General features: G+C 43.5%; 1 pseudogene; it reads right to left on the bottom strand.

Annotated features, from left to right (window-relative positions):
- Nucleotides 1–6,878: 6,878 nt before the first annotated feature.
- LOC109393948 (BMP/retinoic acid-inducible neural-specific protein 3 pseudogene) overlaps nucleotides 6,879–8,710 on the bottom strand; it is a 23,262-nt pseudogene continuing 21,430 nt past the window's right edge.

Raw genomic sequence — 8,710 nt, 5'->3', positions numbered from 1 at the left:
AGAAGGAAAAAAAATATCACCCGTTTTATTGTGTTGATTTTTAGCTGTGATGATTTCAAATATAGGATAGTATAAAAAAATGCACAAGGGTAAAATATGTGTCAAATAGGGACTATCTATCTGTAGACTCAGAGGCACTTTTCCATAGCATTCATGCAATGAACCACCTGTTCGTGGAGTTGTGAAGTGTGCTGGGACCTTGGATTTTAGGCTTGTCAATCAGTATATACTCGTGTTAAGGTCTGAAAAAGAGAATTGAGTATGCATAGTTTCAGCCTTCTAGGAATCTGCAATCTAAGAAATATACAAAAATTAAGTGTAGTAAAATGCCAGAAAGGTTTTTCTTGTTTGTTTGTTTTTGGGTTTTAAACAGTTTTGTGGCAATTAGGGTGTGAAAGAGAATGATCTGTTTTACTAATGGGAAGATGAGGAGTAAAGTCAAATATGAGATAAGTTTTCATCTGACTCATGCGTGAGAATTATTATTGTATTTTTCACAAGGCAATCGAGAGTGAATACATGAAAAACGTCGCTGGCAGAGGCAGGGTGTTGAATAAGACAAAGTGTGCAGGCTTCCAAGAGCACGGAAGGCACTGTATATAGGTAGATTAGAGTTGGCTATGAAATAACTGATTTGGGAGAGGGGGAGAAGAAACAGCCGAGGGCTGGGTTAAGAAAGGAATTACATGCCAGTGAAAACAGTAGTCCCCTATTCTCAAACGATATGTGTAACAGTTCCATTTGAAAAGGTGTATAATTGAAAACGTCACTTTGGTGACTTGAGGGAGAATGGACTGGACCAATATCCAGGGAAAGTAGAGGAAAAAGATGAATTGTGGTTTTCCATTAATACAGCAGACTCAGCCAATTGATGAAGGAAAAAAAAAAAAAAACCTCTCTGAGAAACTCTGAAAACTAACAAATAAAGACCTTTGCTTTTAAGCGTAGTTACCAAGTAAAAAAGCAAGAGAAATGGTCAGAGCCCCCCAGGAAAGCAGAAACTGAAGGGTGGAGGCTGCTGTCGACGTTGGGAGAATGGGGGGGTGTGTTGTGGGGGAGGGCGACCAACTGGAGTCTTGCTTATCCATTAGTTCAGATTTTGAGGACTGTGTAGGAATATGAGGAGAGACCTTTCACATATTTAAATAGATAATAAAACCATATAAATAAAAACTTAGGCAGATAATGAAGATGAATCACGCTGAAAGGTTGGTCTCCCAAGTAAAAAAAGTCACTTCATAGGTGAGGCTGCACAGAGAGAACGGGAAGTGTTAGGGTCACGCCCCAAAGGTGCCCAGTGCAAACAGCATCGATTGGCTGCGTGAGGACTGAGCCCTGGAGAAACGGCTGGTCCCGCGGAGATGGGGTCCGTGCAGATTAGTTACCCAAGTTGTAAGACGTGGAACCCAAAATGAAAATATCCGATTGGTAATGTTTCTTACTGATGACATTTGAAATGGTAATATATTAGATATATTGGTTTAATTAAAATGTGAAAAGTTAGTTCGTTCTTCTACTCTCTAAAAAATATATAGGACTACAAGGAAATTTTAAATTACAATGACGACTGGAATGTGTGGCTAATCTTTCTGCTGGACAGCTCTGTCCTAGGGAGTAAACTTCTAATGCTAGGTTTCTCCCCAGCTGGCAATCATAGTATTGTTTGTCAATAGTGTGAAGTGCTTGAGCTTCTAGAATGTAATATAGTGTTGATTTTGCTTTAAATATATAAACTTGATTATTGAAGCTCCTGTTCCAAGTAGAAAGTCAAATGCCCTAGCCTGTATGACCCACCTTCCCGTTAATCATGCAAATGACCATTTTGTCATAAATGCCCTTTTCACACTACAGTATGTTTTTGGATATTTTATATATATATATATATATATATATATATATATATGTATGTATGTATATATATATATATATATGTATATATATAAAACTATATTATATATAGATAATTATATATGATATATAATATATATTTTCCACCACTTAAACATTGTAATGTCTGTGGATGGAAATTGCCACTATGTGATCTTATTTTGAGATTGACTTGTTCACAAGCATGTATTTCTCTAAGTAGATTTTTAAATCAGTATGTTTATAGTGGTAGAAGATTTCAAGCGCTTGTTTAATTGGAAGCAAAGGTAACAAATAACTTTGGGTAGAGCTTATATCTTTCATATTCTTGTTGTAATATTCTGAAAGCATGACTTGCATGTCCCGAACTTTCGTTTTAGTTTTGTAGTTTTCTTTACATGAATTTCCTGAGGTTTATTTCTTATATTTATCTAGTTCAGCTCCTGTCTGTTACATTATTGTTTGTTCTTTTGCAGTGAGGGTTTTCCAAGTTACAGTGAGAGAAATACCCGACTGTAGTAGAATAGGGATTTCATAGCATAGTGTTTTGTCCTATAAAAATGAAGATCCTCTCTTCCCATTACATACACACCACTGGTGGTGTATTTAGAAGCATGGAAACATGTCTTATTCTTATGTGTACAGAATTTTTGTGTTAATTATCCTAGAACTCGTATATACTGAATATATACATAAGTGTAGAGTAGATTCACGCTCAGAGGAGTGTTTCATTATGTTAATGAATGGGAATGGGCATATTTTAAAGAATCTGCCCAAGTGGCTATGAAATGGCGGGCAAATCTATATTTCCAAATCTAGAAGGTAGGATATACCTTTGTAAAAAATAACCTCTGCATGAAAGGATGAAATTGATTCGTCTTCTATAGTATATAATTAAAGTTTAAATGTTTACTGTTGCAGTTTGAGTGTTATGTTCTGTGTTATTGTTGGAAATTTTTTTTATGGGCCTAGTCTTCCTATGTATACGTTCTTGCACTTTTGAGCCCTTTCAGGACAGTTGTATCCCCATAATAATGCCGGTTGGAGGGAGAGTCCAGTTAGAAGCCTGGGGCGCGGTCATTATGTTACCCTGGAATCCTTGTCTTCACTATGCATATGGAATAGTGCTTTTCTCATGGTAAGTCCTGCATAGATATTTCATTCATCAAGTATTGTGTAGTACAGTTATTATGTGATAGTTATATTGAATAATGATGGAATGAAATAGTCCCTCCGTCGTTAAATGGCTAGTCTGATTGCCACACATGAGATGATGTGAAGGGGGGAATTTGTGCTTCGGATTGAATTTCACTGATATGCAGTAATGGATTACACTCGGCTGCTTGTCCTCAATAGCACATGATTTGACATGGATATTGTAATTCCTAAGCCATGCATTGTTGATTAAAAAAGCTATCGTGACCTTCATGAAAAAGACATGGAGGTGTTTGTGAAAACCTCAGACAACTGAGATGATTTACCCAATATGGGATTATTAAGTGGTGATTGAATTATAATTTATATCTCGAGGAAAGCCTGGAGACAGAAACAGAAATCTGATCACGGAGGCCAAGGATCGGACAGTGGAATGTCAGTAGCAGTGGTGTAGTAATGCGTGGGCGTGGTAAACGGAAGCCCTCAGGTTGTAAAAACCGAGCCTGAGAATACCAGAATACCAGAAGCTTAATATGTGTGGCTGTGTGGTTTCCATGTGTAAATACCGTCGTTATAACCAGAGGGGAATGCAAAGTAGCTAAAGGATTATTATTCGAATTAAATGATCTAGACACCCAGTCAGGATGAGGTCATTACTGGTTTCTCTAAGCGCGAGTTTTTGAATATGCTATTTTCAGTGGTTACAGTGATTTAGGAGGCATGTATGTAGCATTTTCAAATCTTATGCCAAGGTGATTATGTAAAAGTTGTAGTTTCTAGGTAGTTTTCAGGACTTTCAACTGTTCTCCCAGCTGAAGCCGTATCTGTGATAATTCTCACTGTAGCAAACTTACATGTGTTTTAAATTGTTTCAAATAGTTTATTTTGTTCCAATGAATCAAATGTTGGTGTGCTTTAAGTGAATGGATCTGTAATATCCTCTATAAGAATGGAAGGAGGTTTTACCAAAAAGCTCCAGGCAAACCCAAAACCCAAAACCAATGTATAATTAGAGGGCAGTATATGGTCCTTGTTCCTTCCAAAATATTTCTTAGTACTTTGACAAGACCACAAAAAAGGAGGGAGAGAAAATTTTCTTGCATTATTTAAATGCAGTTGGAGACGACAGTCAGCTATGTGAGCATTTTTTTTTTTTTGTGAGCTGACAGGAATTATTTGCATAGTGATGTCACTTGCTCAACCTCAGTTGAGATTCCCATGATAGGAAAGAAAGTGAAAGTATGACAGTCATCCAAATAGTGGCGTAGTAAGACATTCCTGCAGAAAAGGGATTCTTACGAAGTTGTTGACGTGCAGCGTTTCAAGTTTCATTCCATGTATTAAGTTTAGTGAATTGGTGTTTAAGAAATACGAGTTAGGAATATCAAAAGAGAAAGCAAATAGGCTGTGTTGTAAAAAATGTTTTTCATATATACCTCTCAACCTTTGGCTGTAAGTAAGATTTTGGGAGTCAAGTTGTTTCTAATGAAAAATGTGAAATTCCTGAAGGAACCATGAGCCAAGATATTTGCATATAAGAGAAATTCAGAAACATGCGAGGTGTATGGGCTGCTTTATTTCTGCCTACTTTGGCAAATGTGTTGTATTCAACTGGATGAGATTGTGTAGTGTTTGTTTCATAGCTGGTGATACAGGAAAAATCAAAATCTAAAAATATGTGTTGATCCTGTATCCTGTAGATCTGTACATACTTTAGAATTTTCTTGGTTATGCTAATTCTATGGGAACTCATAGTGGTGTAGACAGAACACTCAGAGAAGGTATTCCTAAACCTCTGTAGTTCCAGGGGACAAGCAGAGTGAGATCTCGAGGATGCCCTGGACAGGGTTACCAAAGACAGTTGGAAGGAAGATGATTGGATCCCTTCCAATGGTACGTTTGTGCAAACACACACCAGGCACGAGAAGTCCCAGGATGAAGCTCTAGGTAGGCACTTCCTTACCTGTGTCTGTAGGCGCGTCTGTCAGTAGCCGGCCAGGGCAGAGCGTGATGAGTAGTGGCAAGTGAACATGGCTGACACATTCCTTCCGTTCCAGGGAACTGCTGCCCTTTGACGTCCATTGGTGAGCACGCGTGCTGGTCAGGTGGTGTCTGTGTGTCTAAGACCGTTCCGGAAAAAGTGTTAGTGGATATCTGACTTACACAGCGAACAGCTTTTGACATGTGTTGTGTATGTCTCTGTGAACAAGTTGTGGCCATCTGTGAATGATGGATTTGGGATGGTGAATTCCGGTTCTATGCAGTTGGTGAGGTGTGCTCTGAAGGTATGCGTGTTATGGTGATGTAGGCCTCACCGGCATTAGTGAGTCTGGTTGTACCAGGTGGGGAGGTTATATGGACAAGTAGGGTGGCTCGTTGAAACTCAGGGATGCACTGAGATGCAGACAGACAGATCCATTCCAGAAAAGTCTCTGCTGGAATCTTGGTTTCCAGGTGCTTGGTTTGTGACCTTGGAGAATGCAACAAAGCCTTTTGAGCCTCTGTGTTTCACCAAGAAAATGGGAGGAATCATTCCTAACCCAGTAGTGGTGTCAGAATCGAAGGAAGAGAAGATCTGCTTTGGTAGTAGCAGGATGGTGTATATACAGAGGGTGCCCAAGAAGTGTACACTCATTGTAAGAAAGGAAAACGTGTATTACAATGGCAATACTCAATACAGACTGATAACAACAAAAGCTGAATCCAAGGCATGTGTGTACAGTTTTTTGGCGCCCCTGATGTGTGGTACTGAATGACCTACAAGCTACCCAGTTTCTGGTAGAAGAGAATGCATTGGTTATGGTAGATGGAAGAAGTGGTAGTTGTCGTCTGAACTGTCTGCTAGTTCTAAAAATGCTGTGGACATGAAAATGGACAGCTGAGAAATACAGAATAGCTATGTGCTGCCTTGGTCATCAGCCTTATGTGTTTGAATCTCGTCATGGGTACTTTGTCTGTGTCTTGAGAAAGGACCTGATGACGTTGGTAGGCACACTGGGTGTGTTAGTGCAGTGGTTTAATTGAGTATAGGAAATGTTTATGACATATTTATAGGGGAGCTGAGTGAGGCTGTAAGTAAGTGCACTTTCCAGAAGTATTCATATATCTGAAGAAAAGTGCCATTGAAATTTATAGGAAAAAATAATACAGCACTAATTTTGTATGTGTTTCTTACAGCATAGATCATCTGGCGTCACAAGGTGAAGGATTTTCAGCCAAAAAGTAGGTAAAGTAAAATTAGTTTGTATCGAAAGAGTTGGCTCTGCAAAAGATACAGTGATCATGGTAGTTGTTCTGGGAGGACCCAGAAAAAGCTCTATGTACACTTGAAGTCGTCCCTGGATCATTTGTTTTTTACCAACGGAGTACATCAATCTGTGAATTCTAGACATGTTATGTTCTAGGAATGGGTAAAAAATGTTGGAATCACCAGGTTTTTGGGTATTTGATTCTAGAAAGAGGATGCATGTTGCTGAGAAAGCAGGGTTTCGTTTCTCTGAGGTGCTTCTAATCATACTGAGTGTCCTGTGGGGTTTCCAAAAGGTGGGGACCTGTAGGTAGTTGGGGAATAAACAAATCATAGTGTGTCTGTGTATTTATTTGAATAACGATGGTATGTTTGAGAGTGGTATGTAAGTCTAGGTCATGAATAGACCCACTTCCACTCAGCCGTGAACTGTAAAAATAGAACCGAGCGTTTCTACTAGGGCGGGTTTTCTGTGAAGGCCATTGCAAGGGACCTTCACATGTTTGTATGTAGAAAGAAAAAATCGTGGTGGATTTTCGCCAGGTTTTTAGCAAGCTGTTTTGTCCCAATAGGACTCATGTCGTGGAAAGAAGGAATCCCACAGTATGTCTTTGTAATAACTGTTCAGCTACAAAATTTTATTGGTATCATCTCTTTATGTTCCCGCTAGAGGATGTAATGCACAAAAGCATTGCCACGGAACATAGAAAATTACAAATGAAATTTATTGTAAAAAGTAGAATGTCCGCTAGACTCTTGTCAGTGTTTATGTCATTCATCATCAGCAACCAAGACTGCAGTGTACTATATTCAGTGTCAGGAAGTCCACGGGTGTCCATGGCCATCCGTGGTCTGGACGGAGATGAGACAGAGATGGCAAGGACAATGTGAATTCACTCTTCCAAACAGGAACGGTTCCACAAAAGCACGGTAAAAACTCCTCCCAGAGTTGGGCTTGTGCTTGCCATGAACGGTTAACTACATAGTTTGGTCGTGTCGTAGTCCACGGTGTTGGGCAATTTGGCGTTGAAAGCCTGCAGGGCGGAGAGGATCCGGACCACCTCGCTGGTGGACAGCTTGAGTCTGTGGCGGAGCAGGCAGGAGAAGAGGTCCAGGCGGCGCTGCCCGGGCGGGGAGAGCTTGTTGACCCGGTCTCGGATCTCGAGCAGCTGCAGCAGCGCCGAGTCCTGGGATCCCTGAGTGTAGGGGTAGTCCAGCTGCAGGATGAGGTCCCGGATGGCCTCGGGGTCGAAGTGCATGCTGTAGCCGAACACTTGGATGTGGTTGATTTTCATGTAGCCCAGGTTGCGGGCCGGGTCGATGAACTCCAGGGGTTCGTAGTAGACGCTCTCGTTGCCGTGGGGGCCGCTGGAGCGGAGGCGGCTGCGCAGGTAGATGTGCACCGTCTCGAAGAAGGTCTTCCACTTGTTGCCGAGCGTCAGCGACCAGTTGTAGCACTGCAGCGGCAGGTCTAGGCGCGTCCGCTCCCAGTCGGGGAAGCTGCTCTCGCTGACGGGCACGAACCAGCTCTCGGAGTGGCTGCCCCCGAAGGGGTTGACGTAGACGGCCAGCACGGGCTCCAGGGTGCTGTTCTTGGTGAGGCAGATCTGCAGCGAGAGGCCGAGGATCATGTGCACCAGGCTGGCCTTGTACTTGTTGCTCTTGAGCGTGAGCAGCATCCGCTTGCGCCAGGACGGGTCGAACCAGCTGTTGAGGCGCATGTCGTTGCTGATGAAGATGGCGTGCACCTCGAGGCGCCGGTCGGTCCTCTGCAGCAGGTACTTGAGCTCCAGGTCCTGCAGGTCGGTCTCGAAGCCGAGGTAGTGGTCCGTGGACTCGGCCACCTCGGGCTTGCAGAGCCCCTGGCTCAGCATGAAGCCCGTGTTGCAGGCGCCGCAGCGGGTGCGGTTGTCCGGGGCGCAGGCCAGGCAGGCGGCCGCGTCGCCCACCGTGCAGGGCAGGGACGCCGTGCAGGCCAGCTGGTCGTTGGGGCAGGTGCACGAGTGCGTCTCCTCCGAGAAGCTGCCCAGCAGGCCGTTCTCGTGGCAGTACAGGAAGGACTGGATGCGCGACAGCCAGTAGGTGGTGGATCTGGAAGACGAGAAGACAAGGCAGGTGGGTAAGAACAAGGACACTTGGGGGGCCTCGCCACGAAGGGGTGTCCTCAGGGCCTGGGCGGTGCAGGACCGTGCTGAGGCAGAAGGTCCCCGTGGGTCAGGGTCAGGAAAGCAGAGGTACACATCTAGGCTTGGCAGCAGAGCACACGGGGAGCTGGAGAGACATCTCCGGGCTGGGAGTGGGAGGTGTGGCTGGAGTGGTTGTAGTAGAGAGTGCAGGTGCAGGGCCCGAGGCCGGCCGCCTGGCGGAGCCGGGAGGGCGGCAGGTGGGCGGTCCGGGGAGGAGGCCGGGGGGCCCCGGAGCAGTGGCGAAGAAGGGGGCCGG

This window comes from Hipposideros armiger, unplaced genomic scaffold (assembly GCF_001890085.2).
Source record: "Hipposideros armiger isolate ML-2016 unplaced genomic scaffold, ASM189008v1 scaffold_398, whole genome shotgun sequence".
NCBI lineage: Eukaryota > Metazoa > Chordata > Mammalia > Chiroptera > Hipposideridae > Hipposideros > Hipposideros armiger.
Note: the sequence above shows the minus strand (reverse complement) of the source record. Positions and strands in the feature narration are given on the sequence as shown.